Consider the following 14363-nt stretch of genomic DNA (forward strand, 5'->3'; position numbering starts at 1 on the left):
TTCCATTGGCAGCCGATTGAAATCACCCAGCCTGTTTAATATTATTATGCAAGGATGTTGTCATGCCACATTCAAATTTTTACTAAGTGTGTATGTATGTATATTGCAATCAGGCATGGAAAATTAATCACTTTAGTACTTTTTGATATCGAAAAATACCGCATTTTCGGTACTTGTTCTAACTTATAAACTTTTGATGAATAGTCCACACACTAATCAATGGACCAGTCCATAGTGTAGTCTATAGTCTAGTCTATAGTGTAGTCTATAGTCTAGTCTATAGTGTAGTCTATAGTGTAGTCTATAGTCTAGTCTATAGTGTAGTCTATAGTCTAGTCTATAGTGTAGTCTATAGTCTAGTCTATAGTCTAGTCTATAGTCTAGTCTATAGTCTAGTCTATAGTCTAGTCTATAGTCTAGTCTATAGTCTAGTCTATAGTCTAGTCTATAGTGTAGTCTATAGTCTAGTCTATAGTCTAGTCTATAGTCTAGTCTATAGTCTAGTCTATAGTCTAGTCTATAGTCTAGTTGTCTATAGTAGTCTATAGTCTAGTCTATAGTCTAGTCTATAGTCTAGTCTATAGTCTAGTCTATAGTCTAGTCTATAGTCTAGTCTATAGTCTAGTCTATAGTCTAGTCTATAGTCTAGTCTATAGTCTAGTCTATAGTCTAGTCTATAGTCTAGTCTATAGTCTAGTCTATAGTCTAGTCTATAGTCTAGTCTATAGTCTAGTCTATAGTCTAGTCTATAGTCTAGTCTATAGTCTAGTCTATAGTCTAGTCTATAGTCTAGTCTATAGTCTAGTCTATAGTCTAGTCTATAGTCTAGTCTATAGTCTAGTCTATAGTCTAGTCTATAGTCTAGTCTATAGTCTAGTCTATAGTGTAGTCTATAGTCTAGTCTATAGTCTAGTCTATAGTCTAGTCTATAGTCTAGTCTATAGTCTAGTCTATAGTCTAGTCTATAGTCTAGTCTATAGTCTAGTCTATAGTCTAGTCTATAGTCTAGTCTATAGTCTAGTCTATAGTCTAGTCTATAGTCTAGTCTATAGTCTAGTCTATAGTCTAGTCTATAGTCTAGTCTATAGTCTAGTCTATAGTCTAGTCTATAGTCCTAGTCTATAGTCTAGTCTATAGTCTAGTCTATAGTCTAGTCTATAGTCTAGTCTATAGTCTAGTCTATAGTCTAGTCTATAGTCTAGTCTATAGTCTAGTCTATAGTCTAGTCTATAGTCTAGTCTATAGTCTAGTCTATAGTCTAGTCTATAGTCTAGTCTATAGTCTAGTCTATAGTCTAGTCTATAGTCTAGTCTATAGTCTAGTCTATAGTCTAGTCTATAGTCTAGTCTATAGTCTAGTCTATAGTCTAGTCTATAGTCTAGTCTATAGTCTAGTCTATAGTCTAGTCTATAGTCTAGTCTATAGTCTAGTCTATAGTCTAGTCTATAGTCTAGTCTATAGTCTAGTCTATAGTCTAGTCTATAGTCTAGTCTATAGTCTAGTCTATAGTCTAGTCCTATAGTCTAGTCTATAGTCTAGTCTATAGTCTAGTCTATAGTCTAGTCTATAGTCTAGTCTAGTCTATAGTCTAGTCTATAGTCTAGTCTATAGTCTAGTCTATAGTCTAGTCTATAGTCCAGTCTATAGTCTAGTCTATAGTCTAGTCTATAGTCTAGTCTATAGTTTAGTCTATAGTCTAGTCTATAGTCTAGTCTATAGTCTAGTCTATAGTCTAGTCTATAGTCCAGTCTATAGCCCAGTCTATAGTCTAGTCTATAGTCTAGTCTATAGTCTAGTCTATAGTCTAGTCTATAGTCTAGTGGAAAATTAGTTTAGTACTTTACAACTATATTTTAAATTTTCAAAATTTGATTGCAACTTGTAATGCAGCAGTAAGCAGTAGAGAAAAATGTATTTCATTGTTGATGGATTTTTAATGGAGCTGTAGTAAAGAAAATCAAAAGAAGAAGAGGCAGCATATTATGAAAAGTACCCACTTAAGGTGGACTCTTAGAAAATTAGTTTCTTTCTTTTCATGGAATTTAATAATATACAATACCAACTACTTGACTATAAGTCAGTCCTGGAAACTTTATAATAACTTGCAACATTAACACATTTTCTTTAAAACTGGTTCGTTAATGCTAAACAGGTCAATTGTAGAATAGCAATAAAAAAGAATAGAAAGAAAAAATCCTTATAATTAAATTCCTTATTTTTTATAACATTTTTCTTTCGTTATAAACCGTTACTCATTAGCATGTTATAACTTTAGTGGCGTTTATTAAATGTGGTTTTAATATATTTTTTCATATTTTACACTAATTGGCTTCTGCTTCTTGCTGCCACTGTTGTGAGTTTAAAAAAAATATTTTGTTTATATTTAACCTGTTGGTGACACCTTATATTTATATTCTTCACCTTTGACTAATTATGATTAAAAATCACATCAGATTTTAAAAATACATAACTTCTTGTTGCCACACTAATTTACATATTTTAACACACCCTTATTTGTAATTATTTCTAACAGGACCGTATCATAACATAATATGCATTCATTCGTGCTATAGAAACTCTCACCCCAGCCATTGAATTTTAGGTTTTTCATTTACAACGTATTTTAAAATTTTCACTTAAAGTGTCATATTACATTATCCGTAAATGTTTAGCGTTTGTCTGTATATGATTGTAGTTGTGTTTCGACATCTTTTCTCTTTTACCCCTTGAGGGTGTTTTTGTGGTCTTGTGGTTTTTTGTTATTGTATCCATGAATTGAAATCTGTTGTGTAATATGTTTATAGCGATTTTTATCAAATACGTATCAATTTATAACAAAGTTCATCTATCTATCTGTCTGTCTTTTGAGTATTCCTGTAGGGTATTGGTAATGGCTCTTTAATTAGGCGCATAATATCAAAGTCAAGGATTTATTTTTCCATATGTGGTTTGTTATGTACTATTTCGTATATTTAAAGATATTTGATACGATTTGTAATCTATAAATGATTTATAATATTTTTTCTTGTAAAATTTTGCATGACGATTTTTAGTTGTATACTACACTAGCTATACCCAGTGTGCTTTGCTACCCTAAAAACAATATAAATAAAAACACCACTTTTTGAATATTCTAGCTCTATTAGTTACTTATACGAATTTTTATTTTAATTCATACGGGAGGTACCACAACCCGTATTGATAGTCCGCAATAGGGATATGGTATCTCCCATGTTCACATGAATGTCAAAGTTCTTTGTGTAAAATTTCAGGATTCTAGATCTAATAGTTTCCCAAATAAACGAATTTTTGTATTTAATTCATATGGGAGGTGCCACGCCACCTATTTATAGTCCGCTCATTTTGTGTCCTAAATATTAATGTTGATACTACAGTGGCTTGAAAAATTTGGAGGACTCTAGCTGTTATATTTTCTCAGATATACTAATTTAAGGTTTTCTTTATATGGGTGCCACGCCCACTTTTACTAGCCCGCCCATTTTGTCTCCATATGTTCATGTGGATGTCAAAGTTGACCATACAAAATTTGAGGACTCTAGCTATTGCAGTTTCTGAGATATGCGACTTTTAATACTTATATTGTATGTGGGCGTGGCTCGTTGCCGTTTAGCAGTCTATAAAGTCCAAACAAACATACGTACATACAAACACACATTCATTTTTATATATATATAGATAGATACATATATTATATTATAGGTCAATTCTAGATAACAGCCCAGGAATATACATCGAATAGTAACGAGTTAAAGTGCTAATAATTCCTCTTTTCACTACTTCTTCGTCAGCATTTTAAGTCATTATTTAACACGGTATTGGCATTAGAGACAAATACTTCCACGCTCGCTTACAAATATGAAGTTAAAGAAGTACTTGCAATTTCGCTTACAATGAAGTTTTTGAGTAAGTTGTTTCGTTTTTAATAATTAAAAGATCCAGCGAGACTACAAACTAGGGAGTTTTCTTTTATTTGTTGTAAAACACAATTCTTAATGTGCAATCAAAATGACAAAGCTGAAAATTGAGTAAAGTTATCGAAGTTATAAGCGATTTTAGTTTCTTCAAGGTTTCCGACAAAGATATCGATTTTTGGTAGGAAACCTTGAAAAAACTTAAATTGAAAAATAAGCTTATTTTGTGATCACTTATATTCTCCTTCAAAAATTGATATTTTGGTAGGAAACCTTGAAAAAACTTAAATCGCTTATAACTTCGTTAAAACACGTTCAAATTGAAAAATAAGCTTATTTTGTGATCACTTATATTCACCTTCAAAAATTGATATTTTGGTAGGAAACCTCGAAAAAACTTAAATCGCTTATAACTTCGTTAAAACACGTTTAAATTGAAAAATAAGCTTATTTTGTGATCACTTATATTATCCTTCAAAAATCGATATTTTGGTAGGAAACCTTGAAAAAACTTAAATCGCTTATAACTTCGTTAAAACACGTTTAAATTGAAAAATAAGCTTATTTTGTGATCACTTATATTCTCCTTCAAAAATCAATATTTTGCCAGGAAACCTTTAAGAAACCTAAATCGCTTATAACTTCGTTAAAACACGTTTAAATTGAAAAATAAGCTTATTTTGTGATCACTTATATTCTCCTTCAAAAATCGATATTTTGGTAGGAAACCTTGAAAAAATTTAAATCGCTTATAACTTCGTTAAAACACGTTTAAATTGAAAAATAAGCTTATTTTGTGATCACTTATATTCACCTTCAAAAATTGATATTTTGGTAGGAAAACTCGAAAAAACTTAAATCACTTATAACTTCGTTAAAACACTTAAATCGCTTATAACTTCGTTAAAACACGTTTAAATTGAAAAATAAGCTTATTTTGTGATCATGTATATACTCCTTCAAAAATCGATATTTTGGTAGGAAACCTTGAAAAAAACTTAAATCGCTTATAACTTCGTTAAAACACATTTAAATTGAAAAAGCTTATTTTGTGATCACTTATATTCTTCTTCAAAAATCGATATTTTGGTAGGAAACCTCGAAAAAACTTAAATCGCTTATAACTTCGCTAAAACACGTTTAAATTGAAAAATAAGCCTATTTTGTGATCACTTATATTCTCCTTCAGAAATCGATATTTTGGTAGGAAACTTAAATCGCTTATAACTTCGTTAAAACACGTTTAAATTGAAAAATAAGCTTATTTTGTGATCACATATATTCTCCTTCAAAAATCGATATTTTGCTAGGAAACCTTTAAGGAACTTAAATCGCTTATAACTTCGTTAAAACACGTTTAAATTGAAAAATAAGCTTATTTTGTGATCACATATATTCTCCTTCAAAAATCGATATTTTGCTAGGAAACCTTTAAGGAACTTAAATCGCTTATAACTTTGTTAAAATACGTTTAAATTGAAAAATAAGCTTATTTTGTGATCATGTATATACTCCTTCAAAAATCGATATTTTGCCAGGAAACCTTGAAAAAACTTAAATCGCTTATAACTTCGTTAAAACACGTTTAAATTGAAAAATTAGCTTATTTTGTGATCATTTATATACTCCTTCAAAACTCGATATTTTGCCAGGAAACCTTGAAAAACTTAAATCGCTTATAACTTCGTTAACACACGTTTAAATTGAAAAATAAGCTTATTTTGTGATCACTTATATTCTCCTTCAAAAATCGATATTTTGGTAGGAAACCTTGAAAAAAACTTAAATCGCTTATAACTTCGTTAAAACACATTTAAATTGAAAAAGCTTATTTTGTGATCACTTATATTTCCCTTCAAAAATCGATATTTTGGTAGGAAATCTTTAAGAAACTTAAATCGCTTATAACTTCGTTAAAACACGTTTAAATTGAAAAATAAGCTTATTTTGTGATCACATATATTCTCCTTCAAAAATCGATATTTTGCTAGGAAACCTTTAAGGAACTTAAATCGCTTATAACTTTGTTAAAATACGTTTAAATTGAAAAATAAGCTTATTTTGTGATCACATATATTCTCCTTCAAAAATTTATATTTTGGTGGGAAACCTTTAAGAAACTAAAATCGCTTATAACTTCGTTAAAACACGTTTAAATTGAAAAATGAGCTTATTTTGTGATCACTTATATTCTCTTCAAAAATCGATATTTTGGTAGGAAACCTTGAAAAAACTTAAATCGCTTATAACTTCGTTAAAACACGTTTAAATTGAAAAATAAGCTTATTTTGTGATCATTTATATACTCCTTCAAAAATCGATATTTTGCCAGGAAACCTTTAAGAAATTTAAATCGCTAATAACTTCGTGGGAAACCTTTAATAAACTAAAATCGCTTATAACTTCGTTAAAACACGTTTAAATTGAAAAATGAGCTTATTTTGTGATCACTTATAACTTATAACTTCGTTAAAACACGTTTAAATTGAAAAATAAGCTTATTTTGTGATCACTTATATTCTCCTTCAAAAATCGATATTTTGGTAGGAAACCTTGAAAAAACTTAAATCGCTTATAACTTCGTTAAAACACGTTTAAATTGAAAAATAAGCTTATTTTGTGATCATTTATATACTCCTTCAAAAATCGATATTTTGCCAGGAAACCTTTAAGAAATTTAAATCGCTAATAACTTCGTTAAAACACGTTTAAATTGAAAAATAAGCTTATTTTGTGATCACTTATATTCACCCTCAAAAATTGATATTTTGGTAGGAAACCTCGAAAAAACGTAAATCGCTTATAACTTCGCTAAAACACGTTTAAATTGAAAAATAAGGCTATTTTGTGATCACTTATATTCTCCTTCAGAAATCGATATTTTGGTAGGAAACTTAAATCGCTTATAACTTCGTTAAAACACGTTTAAATTGAAAAATAAGCTTATTTTGTGATCACTTATATTCTCCTTCAAAAATCGATATTTTGCTAGGAAACCTTTAAGAAACTTAAATCGCTTATAACTTCGTTAAAACACGTTTAAATTGAAAAATAAGCTTATTTTGTGATCACTTATATTCACCCTCAAAAATTGATATTTTGGTAGGAAACCTCGAAAAAACTTAAATCGCTTATAACTTCGCTAAAACACGTTTAAATTGAAAAATAAGCCTATTTTGTGATCACTTATATTCTCCTTCAAAAATCGATATTTTGGTAGGAAACCTTTAAGAAACTTAAATCGCTTATAACTTCGTTAAAACACGTTTAAATTGAAAAATAAGCTTATTTTGTGATCACTTATATTCACCATCAAAAATTGATATTTTGGTAGGAAACCTCGAAAAAACTTAAATCGCTTATAACTTCGCTAAAACACGTTTAAATTGAAAAATAAGCCTATTTTGTGATCACTTATATTCTCCTTCAGAAATCGATATTTTGGTAGGAAACTTAAATCGCTTATAACTTTGTTAAAACACGTTTAAATTGAAAAATAAGCTTATTTTGTGATCACTTATATTCACCTTCAAAAATTGATATTTTGGTAGGAAAACTCGAAAAAACTTAAATCGCTTATAACTTCGCTAAAACACGTTTAAATTGAAAAATAAGCCTATTTTGTGATCACTTATATTCTCCTTCAGAAATCGATATTTTGGTAGGAAACTTAAATCGCTTATAACTTCGTTAAAACACGTTTAAATTGAAAAATAAGCTTATTTTGTGATCACTTATATTCTCCTTCAAAAATCGATATTTTGGTAGGAAACCTTTAAGAAACTTAAATCGCTTATAACTTCGTTAAAACACGTTTAAATTGAAAAATAAGCTTATTTTGTGATCACTTATATTCACCCTCAAAAATTGATATTTTGGTAGGAAACCTCGAAAAAACTTAAATCGCTTATAACTTCGCTAAAACACGTTTAAATTGAAAAATAAGGCTATTTTGTGATCACTTATATTCTCCTTCAGAAATCGATATTTTGGTAGGAAACTTAAATCGCTTATAACTTCGTTAAAACACGTTTAAATTGAAAAATAAGCTTATTTTGTGATCACTTATATTCTCCTTCAAAAATCGATATTTTGCTAGGAAACCTTTAAGAAACTTAAATCGCTTATAACTTCGTTAAAACACGTTTAAATTGAAAAATAAGCTTATTTTGTGATCACTTATATTCACCCTCAAAAATTGATATTTTGGTAGGAAACCTCGAAAAAACTTAAATCGCTTATAACTTCGCTAAAACACGTTTAAATTGAAAAATAAGCCTATTTTGTGATCACCTATATTCTCCTTCAGAAATCGATATTTTGGTAGGAAACTTAAATCGCTTATAACTTCGTTAAAACACGTTTAAATTGAAAAATAAGCTTATTTTGTGATCACTTATATTCTCCTTCAAAAATCGATATTTTGGTAGGAAACCTTTAAGAAACTTAAATCGCTTATAACTTCGTTAAAACACGTTTAAATTGAAAAATAAGCTTATTTTGTGATCACTTATATTCACCCTCAAAAATTGATATTTTGGTAGGAAACCTCGAAAAAACTTAAATCGCTTATAACTTCGCTAAAACACGTTTAAATTGAAAAATAAGCCTATTTTGTGATCACTTATATTCTCCTTCAAAAATCGATATTTTGGTAGGAAACCTTTAAGAAACTTAAATCGCTTATAACTTCGTTAAAACACGTTTAAATTGAAAAATAAGCTTATTTTGTGATCACTTATATTCACCATCAAAAATTGATATTTGGTAGGAAACCTCGAAAAAACTTAAATCGCTTATAACTTCGCTAAAACACGTTTAAATTGAAAAATAAGCCTATTTTGTGATCACTTATATTCTCCTTCAGAAATCGATATTTTGGTAGGAAACTTAAATCGCTTATAACTTCGTTAAAACACGTTTAAATTGAAAAATAAGCTTATTTTGTGATCACTTATATTCTCCTTCAAAAATCGATATTTTGGTAGGAAACCTTTCAGAAACTTAAATCGCTTATAACTTCGTTAAAACACGTTTAAATTGAAAAATAAGCTTATTTTGTGATCACTTATATTCTCCTTCAAAAATCGATATTTTGGTAGGAAACCTTTAAGAAACTTAAATCGCTTATAACTTCGTTAAAACACGTTTAAATTGAAAAATAAGCTTATTTTGTGATCACTTATATTCACCCTCAAAAATTGATATTTTGGTAGGAAACCTCGTTAAAACACGTTTAAATTGAAAAATAAGCTTATTTTGTGATTACTTATATTCTCCTTCAAAAATCGATATTTGAAGGAGAATATAAGTGATCACAAAATAAGCTTATTTTTCAATTTAAACGTGTTTTAACGAAGTTATAAGCGATTTAAGTTTCTTAAAGGTTTCCTACCAAAATATCGATTTTTGAAGGAGAATATAAGTGATCACAAAATAAGCTTATTTTTCAATTTAAACGTGTTTTAACGAAGCCTATTTTGTGATCACCTATATTCTCCTTCAGAAATCGATATTTTGGTAGGAAACTTAAATCGCTTATAACTTCGTTAAAACACGTTTAAATTGAAAAATAAGCTTATTTTGTGATCACTTATTTTCTCCTTCAAAAATTGATATTTTGGTAGGAAACCTCGAAAAAACTTAAATCGCTTATAACTTCGTTAGAACACGTTTAAATTGAAAAATAAGCTTATTTTGTGATCACTTATATTCTCCTTCAAAAATCGATATTTTGGTAGGAAACCTTGAAAAAACTTAAATCGCTTATAACTTCGTTAAAACACGTTTAAATTGAAAAATAAGCTTATTTTGTGATCACTTATATTCTCCTTCAAAAATCAATATTTTGCCAGGAAACCTTTAAGAAACCTAAATCGCTTATAACTTCGTTAAAACACGTTTAAATTGAAAAATAAGCTAATTTTGTGATCACTTATATTCTCCTTCAAAAATCGATATTTTGGTAGGAAACCTTGAAAAAATTCAAATCGCTTATAACTTCGTTAAAACACGTTTAAATTGAAAAATAAGCTTATTTTGTGATCACTTATATTCACCTTCAAAAATTGATATTTTGGTAGGAAAACTCGAAAAAACTTAAATCACTTATAACTTCGTTAAAACACTTAAATCGCTTATAACTTCGTTAAAACACGTTTAAATTGAAAAATAAGCCTATTTTGTGATCAATTATATTCTCCTTCAAAAATCAATATTTTGCCAGGAAACCTTTAAGAAACCTAAATCGCTTATAACTTCGTTAAAACACGTTTAAATTGAAAAATAAGCTAATTTCGTGATCACTTATATTCACCCTCAAAAATTGATATTTTGGTAGGAAACCTCGAAAAAACTTAAATCGCTTATAACTTCGCTAAAACACGTTTAAATTGAAAAATAAGCCTATTTTGTGATCACTTATATTCTCCTTCAGAAATCGATATTTTGGTAGGAAACTTAAATCGCTTATAACTTTGTTAAAACACGTTTAAATTGAAAAATAAGCTTATTTTGTGATCACTTATATTCACCTTCAAAAATTGATATTTTGGTAGGAAAACTCGAAAAAACTTAAATCGCTTATAACTTCGCTAAAACACGTTTAAATTGAAAAATAAGCCTATTTTGTGATCACTTATATTCTCCTTCAGAAATCGATATTTTGGTAGGAAACTTAAATCGCTTATAACTTCGTTAAAACACGTTTAAATTGAAAAATAAGCTTATTTTGTGATCACTTATATTCTCCTTCAAAAATCGATATTTTGGTAGGAAACCTTTAAGAAACTTAAATCGCTTATAACTTCGTTAAAACACGTTTAAATTGAAAAATAAGCTTATTTTGTGATCACTTATATTCACCCTCAAAAATTGATATTTTGGTAGGAAACCTCGAAAAAACTTAAATCGCTTATAACTTCGCTAAAACACGTTTAAATTGAAAAATAAGCCTATTTTGTGATCACTTATATTCTCCTTCAGAAATCGATATTTTGGTAGGAAACTTAAATCGCTTATAACTTCGTTAAAACACGTTTAAATTGAAAAATAAGCTTATTTTGTGATCACTTATATTCACCCTCAAAAATTGATATTTTGGTAGGAAACCTCGAAAAAACTTAAATCGCTTATAACTTCGCTAAAACACGTTTAAATTGAAAAATAAGCCTATTTTGTGATCACTTATATTCTCCTTCAGAAATCGATATTTTGGTAGGAAACTTAAATCGCTTATAACTTCGTTAAAACACGTTTAAATTGAAAAATAAGCTTATTTTGTGATCACTTATATTCTCCTTCAAAAATCGATATTTTGGTAGGAAACCTTTAAGAAACTTAAATCGCTTATAACTTCGTTAAAACACGTTTAAATTGAAAAATAAGCTTATTTTGTGATCACTTATATTCTCCTTCAAAAATCGATATTTTGGTAGGAAACCTTTAAGAAACTTAAATCGCTTATAACTTCGTTAAAACACGTTTAAATTGAAAAATAAGCTTATTTTGTGATCACTTATATTCACCCTCAAAAATTTATATTTTGGTAGGAAACCTCGAAAAAACTTAAATCGCTTATAACTTCGCTAAAACACGTTTAAATTGAAAAATAAGCCTATTTTGTGATCACTTATATTCTCCTTCAGAAATCGATATTTTGGTAGGAAACTTAAATCGCTTATAACTTCGTTAAAACACGTTTAAATTGAAAAATAAGCTTATTTTGTGATCACTTATATTCTCCTTCAAAAATCGATATTTGAAGGAGAATATAAGTGATCACAAAATAAGCTTATTTTTCAATTTAAACGTGTTTTAACGAAGTTATAAGCGATTTAAGTTTCTTAAAGGTTTCCTACCAAAATATCGATTTTTGAAGGAGAATATAAGTGATCACAAAATAAGCTTATTTTTCAATTTAAACGTGTTTTAACGAAGCCTATTTTGTGATCACCTATATTCTCCTTCAGAAATCGATATTTTGGTAGGAAACTAAAATCGCTTATAACTTCGTTAAAACACGTTTAAATTGAAAAATAAGCTTATTTTGTGATCACTTATTTTCTCCTTCAAAAATTGATATTTTGGTAGGAAACCTCGAAAAAACTTAAATCGCTTATAACTTCGTTAGAACACGTTTAAATTGAAAAATAAGCTTATTTTGTGATCACTTATATTCTCCTTCAAATATCGATATTTTGGTAGGAAACCTTGAAAAAACTTAAATCGCTTATAACTTCGTTAAAACACGTTTAAATTGAAAAATAAGCTTATTTTGTGATCACTTATATTCTCCTTCAAAAATCAATATTTTGCCAGGAAACCTTTAAGAAACCTAAATCGCTTATAACTTCGTTAAAACACGTTTAAATTGAAAAATAAACTAATTTTGTGATCACTTATATTCTCCTTCAAAAATCGATATTTTGGTAGGAAACCTTGAAAAAATTCAAATCGCTATAACTTCGTTAAAACACGTTTAAATTGAAAAATAAGCTTATTTTGTGATCACTTATATTCACCTTCAAAAATTGATATTTTGGTAGGAAAACTCGAAAAAACTTAAATCACTTATAACTTCGTTAAAACACTTAAATCGCTTATAACTTCGTTAAAACACGTTTAAATTGAAAAATAAGCCTATTTTGTGATCACTTATATTCTCCTTCAAAAATCAATATTTTGCCAGGAAACCTTTAAGAAACCTAAATCGCTTATAACTTCGTTAAAACACGTTTAAATTGAAAAATAAGCTAATTTTGTGATCACTTATATTCACCCTCAAAAATTGATATTTTGGTAGGAAACCTCGAAAAAACTTAAATCGCTTATAACTTCGCTAAAACACGTTTAAATTGAAAAATAAGCCTATTTTGTGATCACTTATATTCTCCTTCAGAAATCGATATTTTGGTAGGAAACTTAAATCGCTTATAACTTCGTTAAAACACGTTTAAATTGAAAAATAAGCTTATTTTGTGATCACTTATATTCACCCTCAAAAATTGATATTTTGGTAGGAAACCTCGAAAAAACTTAAATCGCTTATAACTTCGCTAAAACACGTTTAAATTGAAAAATAAGCCTATTTTGTGATCACTTATATTCTCCTTCAAAAATCGATATTTTGGTAGGAAACCTTTAAGAAACTTAAATCGCTTATAACTTCGTTAAAACACGTTTAAATTGAAAAATAAGCTTATTTTGTGATCACTTATATTCACCATCAAAAATTGATATTTTGGTAGGAAACCTCGAAAAAACTTAAATCGCTTATAACTTCGCTAAAACACGTTTAAATTGAAAAATAAGCCTATTTTGTGATCACTTATATTCTCCTTCAGAAATCGATATTTTGGTAGGAAACTTAAATCGCTTATAACTTCGTTAAAACACGTTTAAATTGAAAAATAAGCTTATTTTGTGATCACTTATATTCTCCTTCAAAAATCGATATTTTGGTAGGAAACCTTTAAGAAACTTAAATCGCTTATAACTTCGTTAAAACACGTTTAAATTGAAAAATAAGCTTATTTTGTGATCACTTATATTCTCCTTCAAAAATCGATATTTTGGTAGGAAACCTTTAAGAAACTTAAATCGCTTATAACTTCGTTAAAACACGTTTAAATTGAAAAATAAGCTTATTTTGTGATCACTTATATTCACCCTCAAAAATTGATATTTTGGTAGGAAACCTCGAAAAAAACTTAAATCGCTTATAACTTCGCTAAAACACGTTTAAATTGAAAAATAAGCCTATTTTGTGATCACTTATATTCTCCTTCAGAAATCGATATTTTGGTAGGAAACTTAAATCGCTTATAACTTCGTTAAAACACGTTTAAATTGAAAAATAAGCTTATTTTATGATCACTTATATTCTCCTTCAAAAATCGATATTTGAAGGAGAATATAAGTGATCACAAAATAAGCTTATTTTTCAATTTAAACGTGTTTTAACGAAGTTATAAGCGATTTAAGTTTCTTAAAGGTTTCCTACCAAAATATCGATTTTTGAAGGAGAATATAAGTGATCACAAAATAAGCTTATTTTTCAATTTAAACGTGTTTTAACGAAGCCTATTTTGTGATCACCTATATTCTCCTTCAGAAATCGATATTTTGGTAGGAAACTTAAATCGCTTATAACTTCGTTAAAACACGTTTAAATTGAAAAATAAGCTTATTTTGTGATCACTTATTTTCTCCTTCAAAAATTGATATTTTGGTAGGAAACCTCGAAAAAAACTTAAATCGCTTATAACTTCGTTAGAACACGTTTAAATTGAAAAATAAGCTTATTTTGTGATCACTTATATTCTCCTTCAAAAATCGATATTTTGGTAGGAAACCTTGAAAAAACTTAAATCGCTTATAACTTCGTTAAAACACGTTTAAATTGAAAAATAAGCTTATTTTGTGATCACT

The sequence above is a fragment of the Lucilia sericata genome, unplaced genomic scaffold, assembly GCF_015586225.1.
Source record: "Lucilia sericata isolate MDLA Ls3-8-SP2 unplaced genomic scaffold, ASM1558622v1 Contig000022F_arrow, whole genome shotgun sequence".
Lineage (NCBI taxonomy): Eukaryota > Metazoa > Arthropoda > Insecta > Diptera > Calliphoridae > Lucilia > Lucilia sericata.